Raw genomic sequence first — 13,862 nt, 5'->3', positions numbered from 1 at the left:
AGAGAGGCATCCCACACTTTTTTGGTCACCTTGTGCAGCACATGTCCTTGACCTTCTTTTGGAGGGCACAGGAAAACTTGATTGGGTGAGTCCAATTGTGGAAGATGTTAGGCAAGTCACCAAATATATCTATAATCACCCATGGGTTCTCAATTTGATGAGAAAGACAACTAAAGGCAAAGATTTGGTGAGACCCGCAATGACAAGGTTTGCAACGATGTTCTTGACGTTGCAAAGTATTATCGACCACATATTGGCTCTAAAACAAATGTTTGTGTGTGCTGATTGGATTGCTTCATCTTACTCAAAGAAGCCCGAAGGAGAGGCTGTAGCACGAATAGTCTTTGATGATAGTTTTTTTGCAAAGGCTAAAGAGATTGTGGAGGTAACTTCAAGAATCAAAACATTATATTTTTAGTTGATTCAAGTTTCATTATTAATTCATAATTTTCTATGTTATTAGCTAACTTGTATTTTTCAAATTTCAAATGTAGATGTCTATGCCCCTGGTTAGAGTCTTGCGCATATGTGATGGGCAACAATCCCCAATGGGAGGTCTTTATGAGGCCATGGATAAGGCCAAAGAGGCTATTAGAATTACTATCATGCAGACAGACTCAGATCTGACCCCATTTGGAAAATAATTGATAGGAGGTGGAACAATATGCTCCACCAACCCATTCATGCAACAGGCTACTTCCTTAATCCCAAATTCAAGTACTATGATTGTCCTTGAAGTTGAGATTTTACTAAGACTTTATTTTACTTTACTTTTTAAGGTTGTGTAGTAAGACTTGGTATCATTTTCTATTTGTTTTAGGGCTGATGATTCCTACTCAGATCCTAACGGAGAGGTCATGGAAGGTCTCTCTAAATGCATTCAGAGAATGATATCCAATGAAGCGGAGAGAGACCTTGTTGTGACCGAACAACAAGTCTATCTGGAATCGAGGGGTAATTTGTTCTCTTCTGTGCTAGCAAAGAGAGCAAGATCTACTCAAGCACTAGGTAAAGCGTCAAACTTTAAAACTTTTGCAAATTGATAAGTTGAGTTTTCTGATTATCTTTTTTCATTGATTTAACAAATTTTATATTTTATTTTGCAGATGCTTGGTGGGCAAGTTAGGGTGGCAATACCCTCAATTTAAACAATTTTGCTCTCGGAGTCCTATGCCAACCTTGTAGCACATCCCATTGTGAGCACAATTAGAGCTTATTTGAGTCCATCCACACAAAGAAAAGAAACAGAATGACTCAAAAACGGCTTAATAAACTTGCTTATGTGCACTATAATCTTAAGTTGCTCCACTACTTGGTCCACTTGATCTCGAAGAGATAGATCCTTATTCTGATTAGACGAAACATGAGCCAAGTCCATTGTTTTCACCGGATGAGATCGCTGATTTGGAGAGTCAAGCCATGGAGGGGGATACTGGAACAGATATTCATTTCAAAATGGATGACATTGAGGACGAGGACAATGATGATTCAAGCTCAGAGGACGAGACATTACCAGTGCCACATTCAAGAGGAGATACATCCTCTTCTAGGATGCCGAGCCAGTCAGTATAGATGTTGAACGAGGAGGCACAGCCATAGACTTCACAATCACGCAACTCACGCCCTATCCCAATGTGGGGCACTTCTTCAAGGACTAGAACCCCTAGCTTTCCAACTAGTGCAGCTGGAAAGAGGAAGATGTGATTGTATTGATGTATTTAGACTTTTAGTATTTACTTCTAGTTTGACAGATAGAAACTATTTACTATTTTGCTTCACGCCATGAGCATTCTGCATGAGAATGCAATTTTGTACCCACTATGCATATATATATGTAAAAACTCTGCTTGTTTCTTTTGTGTTCTCTTTAATTAACTTATTAGATGCATCTTCTCATTAAATTTTGCAAAAACAAATGTATTTTTAATTAAATTTCAGCAGTTTTTTTAGGTTCCCACCAAGTTTTCCCCACTAAACTTTTGGGGGGCTTGGTGAGTTTTTGGCTTTGGCAAGTTTTCCAACTATGATGGTACTTACCTGGGCAAGGTTACATGTACCTCCAACCTCTTGCCATTAAAATCATGTCACAAGTTTTAAGTTTTTTTTCCTCCTTTTTTGTGGGCACTTAGCTTGTAGAATTGGCACTCTTAAATTCCTATTGTAATATAATTTACAATTTCTAATTTTTTTCAATTTTGTTAGTTGTCTTCCTAGGTTGCTAGATATTTTGCTGCCGAGCGGAATTGGAGTACATACTCCTTTATCCACTCAATGAAGCGTAACCGGTTGGGTTCCAAGAAATCAGAGAACTTGGTATATATTCACAACAACTGGTGCCTCTTGTCATGCAAGGTTCCAAAATATAAGAAGGGGCCAGAGAATTTGTGGGATGTATTACCCGAGACTGCTGACTTGGATATGACCATCCAGGATCTAGCTAGAATTGCCTTGTTGGATGTTGAGAAGGACGCGGAGGAGGATGCAAAAGCATCTGGGGCTAGTGGAACTGGTTTGGGTTCCAATGGTGAGGAGTAGATATAGTTGGGGATGAAGCCATTGATCCCTCATTTTTTGATGACCCATTTGACCCTTGAAAGGCATTTGCATCTTTGAAACTATGCGTCTATGGTCATTGATAAACTATTAAACATTTGTCATTTATCATTATGTTTCAAACTTTATTATCTGTCAATCTCATGAACTAGTTTAAGTTTTAAAATTTCATTTTGCCATTTAGTAATTCAATTTATGATTTTCTTTACAATCATGAACATAGATTAATGAGCAAGTATTCAATGCTTATCTTTGACTTTGGCATTAATCAATGATTAAGTAACACTAATATATTCATACTATGACATGACTTACGATTATGCATGTTTCTCTTTTTTTTTAGCATATGTATATATATAGACACTCACAAACCCACCCCATGAACCCAAATGGGGAAAAAAAATTGCCTGGGCCCACAAACCCAAGCCCCGAACACGAATCGGCAACATAGAAACAATCATGTTGGACCCGTGCAGCTCACATGGCTACAACATTATGGGCAATATTATGGTAACTGGTTATCAATAATTAATAGATGCCAAACTTATGTTATGGAGCTAAAGTATAGCTTCTTGTCAAACAAGAGATCGAGGTACATGTACTTGCTACAACACTCAAAAGTCATATTTGATACAATGTGCATCCACGAATAAGCAACCTTTCCTCACCACAAACAATTTGAAAAGGGTGTTCTAAATATTTTTAGTAGTACAGATAATAAAAATTATGTTCACTGCTCTTTGTATCAGTTAAAATAACTCACATATCTGTCCTCCTCCATAAGTTTTCAACAAAGCTAAACAAGTGTTAGCAACAAATCCCACATTTAAATGTCAAGTTCCTAATATGCTAGCAGTTCAGCATGCCAGTGAAGCAAGCTCAAGCACATAATTTAACTAATATCCTTTTATTGGCAACAAAACACATGCTGATTTTGAGAAAAATGAATGGTTACAATAAACATACGTATTGGTAACCAAATGGAAAGAAGTGACTCCATCTGCAGAAGGAAGGTGTGTAGTTCAACAAATGCCTCAAAAAAATCAGGCATTGTTTTTGTCAGCAGCAAACCTTTCGTCTTATTGCTTACCTGCAAACCACTCACCAACAGCACTCACCCTGCTCAATGTCACTGCCCTCTGAAAGCAAGAGTTTGCACAAATCATCCATGTGAAGATTGAAATATTTAAACTCAATGATTATAAATAAGATTCATGTAGATGTTTAAAATTGATCTATTGAAACTACTATAAAAGCGAGTTCAGGTTTTCAGCTTTCCACTCCAATCATTGGTCATAATGAACAATTACCTCACCATATTTAAAAAGCTTTATATTAGATGTGCACTAGCAGAGTCATTCCTGCAATTTGTCCTACTATGATCCACAGGAAGAAAGTCAACAGTTTCCTCTAAAATTATGTTTGAGATTCGTATAAGGTCAATGCCCAATATTGATCACAATCTATGAACAGGAAAACATATTCCGGCACTTAGGAATATGTAAATTTTATATTAAACTTTTCAACATTTGCAACAAAGACGTTATAACCCATTTATTCATGGTCAAATATTGTGACAGACAAAACTCATCCTTCACTTAGTCCATGTTCTTTCTTCTATCCAGGTCTAATCAATCCCTGGAAAGGCAAATCTCCTAAATCCTTAAAAAAATTGTAGTAGGTTGATTGGTGACATCAGAACTTCAGTACGTATGACAATAGGAAAAAGCAAGGAGAGAGATTGGAAAACAAAACTCAGAGAACCAAACTCCCAAAAATAGTCTATGTAACCCTGGAAGGAACAATGTTAATATTAACACAACACCAGTAACACAATCACAGCCATCACCCATATTGTGAATTGGGTTATGCAACATGAGAATCTATAAAAATCTCCATTAAAAACTAATTGAAACTTTGCCCCTTGTCATCTTTCTATAACTCATCAACAGTACTTAGAACCAAAGGTCAACTTTCCGTTGGTGTATTTACAAGCATACCTACATTTAGAAAATTCTATGTGAAGGATGCCAAGGGATGTCACTTTGCTGTCAGAAACTTTTGCATCTTCCAAATATAACATAGTTTGATGTCACGGTATGCATCAAAAGACAAATACCTCCAAATAATTCTTGCAATTCCACCAAACTGTCTCTCCCAATAGAAAAGTTTCCTCCACCACTCAAATGTAACCTTTTCCTTTCCCAAATTATTCTTTGCCATGAATTCAGAGAATTAAATATATCAACAAATTCCAAATTTGAAAGAAATTACGAATTTCTTAAATAGATATTGCTGACCAGATCCAGAAGCGACAAGATATTCAGATTTGATATGTCATCCAGCTTAAATAATTTCAATAACCCTGAAAGAAACTAAGTCAACAAGATATAGCTAAGCTGCCCAATCAGGTAAAGGTGTATGCGCAGGAACTGGAACTTGGTACAGCAATTTTACCCATTGTGTATTGATACAAATACATATATTCAAAAATTCAAATTAGAACAATGATACTCGTATTTGCCAATAAATAGAATATTTCAATACCTTCAAAATATGCAAAGAGTATAATACTCAATTCTTAAAACATTAATATACATTATTAAATATAAATATACCTGTTTACATAGTATTTACTTTAGTCCTGGCTTCATCTTGGAGCAGCAATTTCTTCCACATAACACCAATAAACCATTCACCCTGGGAGGGCTCACAGTTAAACAAAGGCTCTTCTCTTTTCTATTTCTAAGTATGTTTTGGAACTGATCATGGAAATGGGGACCTAATGTACACTTGGCATAAGAAATAGCTTTGAGAGAAGAAACTAGGCTTTCCAAAACAATTATAATATTATGGTAATGCAAAGGTTTGGGATTTGCAGCAGTGACTTCATATTTCTTCAATGCAGACAGGATTTTGAGGCAAGGTGACCCTCTATGTTTACTATTTTGAGTGTTCAGTTGGATCTCGATTGTGTCTTATGCGATGTTGTTCAGTATAGTGGCTTCGGAATTCTTCAATGTGAGCAGGGGTTTGAGCCAAGGTGACCCTCTATCCCATTTTTGTTTCTGACTGTAGCAAAAGTTCTGGGGCGTGCTAACAAGGAGGTCAAAGTGGGGCAGGTGAGAGGGCCTTAAATTTCTGGTGGCAATCTCAATGTGACTCACCTAAGGTTCGTTGACGGTACTCTGCTTTTTGGGAAAGCTTCAACTAAGGAAGCAAGAAGAATACAAAAGGTGCTTCAGAATTATGAGTTGTCAGCTGGTCAGAAAATCAACAGTAGTCAATCTTGGATCTTGTTCTTGAAAGAATGTTCTGTGGACTCACTTAACATTCAAAGGATTTCGATGGTTGATGTTGATTATCTCCCTAGCTCATACTTGGGGATGTCATTAGTTGACAAGAGAACATCCAAAGTCGAATGGACAAAAGTGGTGGATAAGGTTCAAAACAAGCTTGCAACCTGGAAGGGAAAGTTGCTCCCTCTTGCTGATAGGACTACTCTCATCAAGGCTTCCCTTGCTTCTATGCCAATTTACAACATGTCTTCTTTCAAGATTTCTAGCACGGTTGCTAGGGTGCTTGAGGCCAGTCGGGGATTTTTCACTGGACACGCAAAGAAGCTCCCAAATACAACTTATTAGCATAGGAGGATAAATGTATGCCCATGAAGGATGGAGCTAGTTTTAGAAATCTAAAGAAGATAAGGAATAGGGTGCCAAGCTTACTTAGCGTGTCTCTGAGGACGACTGGTTGTGGAAAAGGGACACAAGCTAAATATTTATAGAATGCCTGAGAGACCCGCCCAAATATCTCTATTGTCTAAAAGAGTCCACTATTTGGAATTTTATGAGAAGTTTGGTGATTTTACCAGACCAGACACAATATGAAAAGTTGGTAGAGGGGATAAGGTCTTTCCTAGGGAGATGTTTGGGTTGAGGAGCAAGATCTCACGGAAGTTTAAAAAATTACATAATTTGGCTGACTCTAACTACATAGGCTGATGCTGATGGGCGGGAATGATCCATCCAGATATGAGATGTGTAGGGCTTGCAGTGAGAATAATGATCATTTATTCATTCACTGCGTGGTGGTGGAGAAATCATGGTGCAAACTGATTATCAATAAAGGGTTCAATTGAGTGACTCTTCAGAATCTGTTGAGTTTGGTGGAGGGTTGGACTCTCGAGATCAAGAGCCTCGGCCTTAAGTTCATATGGGATGCAGTACCCTCACCCAGGCTTAGGCTCACATGGAATGTGGGTCCCGAGATTTTATTGTAGAATCTTTGGCTGAAGCATAACAAGACTTTCAAGGATAAGGAAATGTTTGAAAATATAATATCTTGACTTGGATAGGTACGCAGCAAAGAGGATTAGGAAGTGATGGAGGAAGAATTCAATTGGGTGAAGTAGGTAGGCCTAGGTTTTACTGGGTGGGTGGAGAGAAATGCAAGGATGATCCTAACAATACCACGTGGTTCAAGAGCATGTGGTCTTGCCTTGAAAAAGGTTGGATAAACCTCAAATTCGATGGAGCTACCAATCCTAGGACCTAATCCAGATAGAGCTAGAATTGATGGGGTGAGTAAAGATCGTAGAGTACAACCTTTGAGTATTTAAGCTTTTGACTTTGGAGTAGATTCCAATGATATTGCAGAAACTAGAGCTTTGTGGAAAGGTCTGCAGATTGCTGCTAAGGAAGAATGGAAGAATGTTGGGTGGAGGATGATTCCAAAATTGTCATCAATCTAATGAATGGGTGTGCATCCACTAATTAATGGCTGAATTTGTTGTTTGAAGACTGCAAACACTTATCTAGAGGATTGAACAAAATCAAATTCTCCAATGTTAAGAGAGATGGCAATAAAGTGGCAGACACAACGACTACTAGTAGGATGGTGTAGGCGATGATGGAATTACCAGCCTCATATGGAAGAATAATTTCTCTTCAGAAGTGACAAAATTGATGCAGGAAAACACCAAGAACCATCCACCTGATTAATCACACAACATTTGTTTAGGAGGAGATTAGATGGGTGTTCGCTTAGTTGGCTTGGCAAGGTCTTGTTCTGCACTCCTTTGCTTTCCATGGCTGGTCTAGTTGACTGTTGATGATTTTATATCATGTATCAGAATATCTATTATTAGCATTGTGCTGAATGGTTATTTCCAAAGTACCTAATCCTGGTTCTGGTTCAGATTTGGATTCCAGGATTGGGTGAAAAAGAAATTTGGGCAGGTTCCAGTACCACAGATATATATAAGTTGCTGGTTCGGATGCAGGTTCAACATTGGCTCAAATTTTTTGGGGGCTGGGTTCGGATTCATTTTGTGTTTGTCTATACACTTTTTTTAAAAAAATTAAATATATATATAGCAAATAAATTGAAAATGAAAAAATATAAACCAGTAATTTAGCTTTTAATTACAGAACATGTGAAAGCTTCATTATCAGGATTCTTACTGTGGAGTAAGTATTTCATCTTGTTGCAGAACACACTTTATCAGATTGTGGATTTGAACCAGTATTTAATATGAGCCGGCAACTTGGCTTTTATCTACATAACTATTTGGAATCAGTTTCTCTGAATTCAAAATAGATTATCAATCAAATCCTTTAAAAGTAAGAGAAGCATTAAAATTACACAAAAAGATCAATAACTGCTGGCAAATATTGCACACTATAATTTTACTTTATTCATAGAAACTATCTAAAATCTATTTGTTTCTTGGAGGGATCAGATTACTTATTTTGTTATCTCTTTCTTGCCTATTTACTACTCTTAAAGGACTACCGCTTACTGATGGTTTCCACCACCCACAAATCAATGAAAATTAATATACATATCACCAAATTGCATTGTCATGTTTTTCTAGACTCCCTTTAACTTTTACTTCCAAGTACAAAATGGTTGGTTACTAATGGGCAAGTAATATTCTAATGCCTCAGTTCCAGCATAACTGTCATGGAGGACATCAAATAAAATACCAGGGAATTCAGTTTACCAGGATTTAGTGATCTTCTACTTTTTAAGGCCTTTCCTTAGTCATTATGATGGGTAAAAGGTGGCAATCAATATATATAATTTCTTTATTATTATTATATATACTCTTTTAATCTAGTCAGCCCTTCAAATTAATAATCGCTATTGCTTCATTTTTAAATTTCTTTAATGTTGGCTCAGCCATATTCATTTGGTCACCTAGGCATTATTATTTAAAAATGTAGGCTATCATCTGTTCTTAGACCAGAGGAGTAACATTCTAAATGCCAATGACTAAGAAAATGCAGAAGACAGATTATTGATAAACTTTGTATATAAAAATGCTCCAACTATCGCCAATTACAGCCAAGAATAATATTTTGACAGATAGAAGAGGATTTTGGATCAATTTTAATTACATTATCATGTTTTTTTAATTGACTCCCTCTAACTTTTAGTTCCAAGTACAAAATGGTTAGTTACTAATAGGCAAGTAATATTCTAACACCTCAATTCCAGCAGAACTGTCATGGAGGACGTCAAATAAAATACGACGGAATTTAGCTTACTCAGATAGTGCTGCCAATGTAGACGCATCTCAATGTAACAAGGTCAAGCTTCTTCACAAGCTCAATCACGACATTGAAATACAGTGGTGCTCAGTTTTAACAATCTTTGAGCCGCAATGGGATTCAAACTGGTATCTGGTTTGACAGTGATGTGCAGAACCTTTGCCTTTGACCACAGCTGATAACAATGAGATAGTATGAAATAAGAAGCAGGGTAGCGTCTGAATATAATAAAATGTAAATCAAAGAAAACTAACTGGTGTAAACCCACAAAGGGAACCCATACACCAAACTGGGATCTGGCTTTACAGCAATTTAAATAACCTTTGCCTTTGACCACAGCTGATAACAATGAGATAGTATGAAATAAGAAGCAGGGTAGAGTCTGAATACAATAAAATGTAAATCAAAGAAAATTAACTGGTGTAAACCCACAAAGGGAACCCATACACCAAACTGGGATCCGGCTTTACAGTTATTTAAATAACCTTTACCATTGAATGCTGTTGACACAAATTCAGAGTCTGGATAATAAATCAAAAAAAATCTATAAACAATGTTATCTTATTAATTGTTCTCAACACCATGCATGCAGCTTACATTTATTAGTTTGAATCAATCTGTGTTTGAAGCTGTTCAACTCCTTACTAGATTTAGTTGTTGCTCGTTGTTGTGATGTTGTCAAAGATCGACCTCCAAATTTTTACATTTTAGGGACTTCGCTGAGTGTCTCTATTTCAGTCTTTGGTCTATTGCCAGTGCAAATTTAGGAGTTTGATCCGAATTCAGAGATATCAAAATGTTAAAAAGAGAAAGCATGACCAAATCTGTATGTTGATGCCATGGAAGTATTTGGAAGCACCAAGGGACGAAGATATACATTGCTTAGGGTGAGTTCTGACTACTACTTTTAGGAAAAGTTTTTTTTTCTACTTTCTTCTTTTCTGATTTTTTCTACTTTTTGCTTTTTTCTACTTTTTAAATTTATTGTTTACTTTTTTTAATTTGGAATGTTGCTTTTTGCTTTCTCAAAAAAATTGTTTTCAGAAAGATCAAAGTTGTGCCCAAGTGTAAAATTCAGGGTAACACAGGGACTCGCACCCCCCTCCCAAACCTCGAAGTACCTTTCCCCAAGACGTTCTTGCACCGAGTCAAGTATCCCCACCTCTGTCAGTCCGCAACCATGTTGCCACTTGGATTGGTACTTGAATTTCTATTTGAATTTTGATTTTTGTATGTTACTATTGGGTATGTAATATGTTACTATGTTGAATGTTCAATGTGTCTAGTTCATGTTGCAATTTTGCTATGTTTAAGTATTTTAACTTGGTATATTCTACTGAAACATCATTTCATAACTTACATTTCAAGTTCTATATGTATACTACACAACACCCCTCCCTGCCCCGTTCCCCTTGCTGCCGTCCCCAAAATGAGGCCCATTTTCCCCATGTCCCGGAAACTCGTCCCGCCGTAGCCTAGTACAGTACTGGTGTTACACAAATAAAATTACTATTTTGAACTTTGAGTTCGTCTAGGATTTCATGAAAAAGCATGAAATGTGGTGAAATTCAAAATGAGGAGAAGCATTCAAATTGTGAAAAATCTTATAGAAGCCTTGTTCCAAAATCAGATTTTTCTTATTTTTCTTGGAAAAGTCAGGAAAAGTTGAGGAAAAATACATTGATCGAAGCATGCTGAGCACTGAAATTTGGCTGTCTAAAAAAAAATTGGATCTTCCAAAATCCAAAATCTCCATTATAACTCCTAGGGCACGTTTGGTAGCTAGAATTAGAATGGAATTGGCATTCGGAATTCTAAAAAATTTCTAATCCATTGTTTGGGTCCACACAATCGGAATTGAAATTGGGAAAAAGTAGAATCCAGTATCCCCATTTGACCCCCAAAACAAGGATTCCAAATTCCTCATAATACTTGTTATTTGGAATTCCCGTTTTAATTCCCATTTTTTGAAAATGAGGATTTCAACTGAAGTAAAATTTAATTGAATTTGAAATCCGGATGCCCATTTGAGGTTACCTTTTTTTGCACAAATTTTTGAAATTTATTTTTTTTAAATGAGGGGAAAAATTTTCGCTGTTACTTGTTCTTATGTTTGGATTAAATAAAATAATTAGTACCGCACATATCTAAATTCTTTTATCTTTTTTTTTTATAACTTTTTTCTTGAATTTTTATTTTGCAATGAATAGACATTTTTGGCATGTGCGGATTTGAAAGCATCATGAATAGATCCTTGAAAAAATTAGAGATACAAATTGTCTTTCTCACTATAACTTTTATACTCATTTTTTGAGCCATATATTTGTATTTTGAACCAAACGGGCTTGGAATAAAAAATTCCAAATATCAAATATTTTTAATTTTGAACCAAACAATCCCAAAAAAAATCCAAAAACCATAATCTAGATTTCAAGTCCCAGAGTCCCAAATCAAGGGTTTCAGATTCCCATTCCTAAATCGTATTCTAGCAACCAAACGGGCCCCTAGAGATCTGAAACCACTTTCAAACATCCTAACAATAATTATATAATTGACTTCGACTTTAATGTTACATATCTAAAAATTTCCCTAGAGAAATTCTTCAATGTCTATTCAAACATGAAAATTCTAGAATAAGGATCAACTTGAAAAGATAAGTTCTAAAAGAAAACATAAAGGATTCACTTGAAGAGAATTCTAGAAGAAAGCAAGATAAGGGTCGACACCAAGGTAATCTTTAAGAAACCCCCCTCGGAAAAAAGAAACAAAATATTGGTGAATATTTCATTATTTAATAAAAATAAAATTATTTCTATTCACGAATCTTTGAAATTTTTTATTTTAAATATTATTTATATTGGTGATTATTTTGGAATCATAATTTTTGTATAGAAAATGTTTGTGAATCTCAATAATAATAGAAATTCCATTAATTAACATAGAATATTACAAATGAAAACTGAATATTTTTTAACTAAAGGATTATTATGAGGATCATTACATTATATTTTAAATCAATAGTGAAAACTAAATATTGGTGATATATCCCTTAAGTAACTAATAATTATGATAATTACTGGTGAATTAATTTTAATTTCCCCAATAATACATAATATTTAGGTGAATCAAATCTACCCATATATCTAATATTATGACGACTCTTTGAACATAATTTTTTTAATAAAATAAATTATTGAGCGAATTTAAATATTTTAAAGCTAAAATTTATAAAAATATGGCAATTTAGGTTGCATTAAATCTTAAATTATTAGCCAAATTACCAACCAAAAATTTCTAAAATTAGCCAATTTACGAATATTAGCCACTAAAAAATAACTTGGTCGACACATAGGAAGATTCTGGAAGAAAGCTAAGAGATCGCCATGAACGGGGAAAACAAATTTTTTAAATGAAGCTTCTCTAAAGTTCAACAAAGTAAAGAAATCAAAAAAGTATAAAAGAACCAGGTCAATCCCTTCTTAATACCATTGTTTCCTATAAGACAAGAACTAGGCGTTGTATTTATTCACAAAGAAAAAAATTCAGCTTTGGGTTTGGTGGTACTTTTCAGATTTTAGATCAGGTAGAAATTTTAGGCAGTTTTCTGATTGAGTTCCATGAATTTTGATTATCATTCCTTAGAATTTTCATATTTGCGGAGGAATTTTATTTATATTTCCAAATTTTCTCAAGTTTAGAGACAATTTTCATAATTTTTTACTTCTAAACTGATTATAAGAGATTCTAACAAGTTTAGGCAGATGTGAAAGAGAATTTCACTCCAAATCCAGAATCTTGGTCTGCAAATTCTTGGAACTGGAGGAGTCTGCAAATTCTTGGAACTGGAGGAGACTCGATGTTTACATCCTTGGCTTTTCATTCTTTAAGTCCTATTTCTTGATTGAAAAATCAAATTTTCATCATTTCGGGTGTAATTAGGTTAAACTAATTTGCAAACTTCGATCTGGAATAAACAATCATAACCACGATTTGTTTGCTTGATCTAACATGATCCAACAGAATGAATGCTTCAGAATTTATACTTAGTTTGACAATGATAATCTGGTCAATTTCAAGAGCTATTTCGCTGATAACAATAACAGTTCTGATTATGTATGTATGTGTATGCATGTATACCAGTTCATATGATGAGCCAGTATACATGCACATATGTATACAGATTTATCAGAACAGTCCTTGAATTCTGACAGACTCTACCATATCTTTAACAAAGGAAAATCCAGAAGTAACTACAAAGTTTGCTCCTCCAAGTATTGGAAAAATCCTGTTTTAAAAAAAAAAGCCACAAACCAAGCAAAGTCTCCCCTCTCTTGATGAAAATTGGGTAAGTGTTGACAGCCTAGGTGAACAATGCAAACTAAGTGATCAAATCCACTCTCTAGAGCTAGAGAAAAGTTAGAAAGTTGTGTAGTCCAAAGCCATTTAGGTTGAAATCACCAAGTATCCAAAAACAAATCCAACTGGGAAAGAAAAACAGGCCAAGTTTCAAAGGGAGAATGTTAAATTAATACAAAGAAAAGAAGAGGTATAAGTTTATAGAGAGGCGTGACTTTTGGAAAGGGGAGCATTTTTAAAGTGTGAAATCATTAAGGAAGCAATAGCGAAAATTGCCTAAATAGGAAAATTTCTTGAAATTCAGACTAGAAAGTTTGTTTCCAAGGCTGGGACCTCATCATTTCCAAAAAATTGTAAGGCCATTTTCAGATTAAAGGAATGATTGGTGGTGTCATT

At 35.3% G+C, this 13,862-nt stretch overlaps 1 protein-coding gene across 27 annotated transcripts in view; it reads right to left on the bottom strand.

The window, feature by feature from the left end:
- The window catches only part of LOC149565432 (Protein kinase superfamily protein), a 50,266-nt gene that overhangs the window by 16,160 nt on the left and 20,244 nt on the right, over positions 1–13,862 (bottom strand). For 9 of the 27 annotated variants that reach the window (XM_089818930.1, XM_089818933.1, XM_089818929.1 and 6 more), the window contains exon 15: positions 3,520–3,692. The exons of 3 other annotated variants lie outside the window; for them this stretch is intronic. The gene's annotated coding sequence lies outside the window, so the exon portion shown is untranslated. Of the gene's footprint in view, positions 1–3,230; positions 3,693–4,340; positions 8,113–9,107; positions 9,286–13,862 lie in introns of those variants that run through there. 15 more of the 27 variants (XM_089818926.1, XM_089818951.1, XM_089818955.1 and 12 more) reach the window with 6 other exon arrangements.

This window comes from Cupressus sempervirens, chromosome 3 (assembly GCF_028749045.1).
Source record: "Cupressus sempervirens isolate cs-2001-9-10 chromosome 3, ASM2874904v1, whole genome shotgun sequence".
NCBI lineage: Eukaryota > Viridiplantae > Streptophyta > Pinopsida > Cupressales > Cupressaceae > Cupressus > Cupressus sempervirens.
The sequence above is the reverse complement of the archived record's forward strand: the minus strand, read 5'-3'. Positions and strand labels throughout refer to the sequence as shown.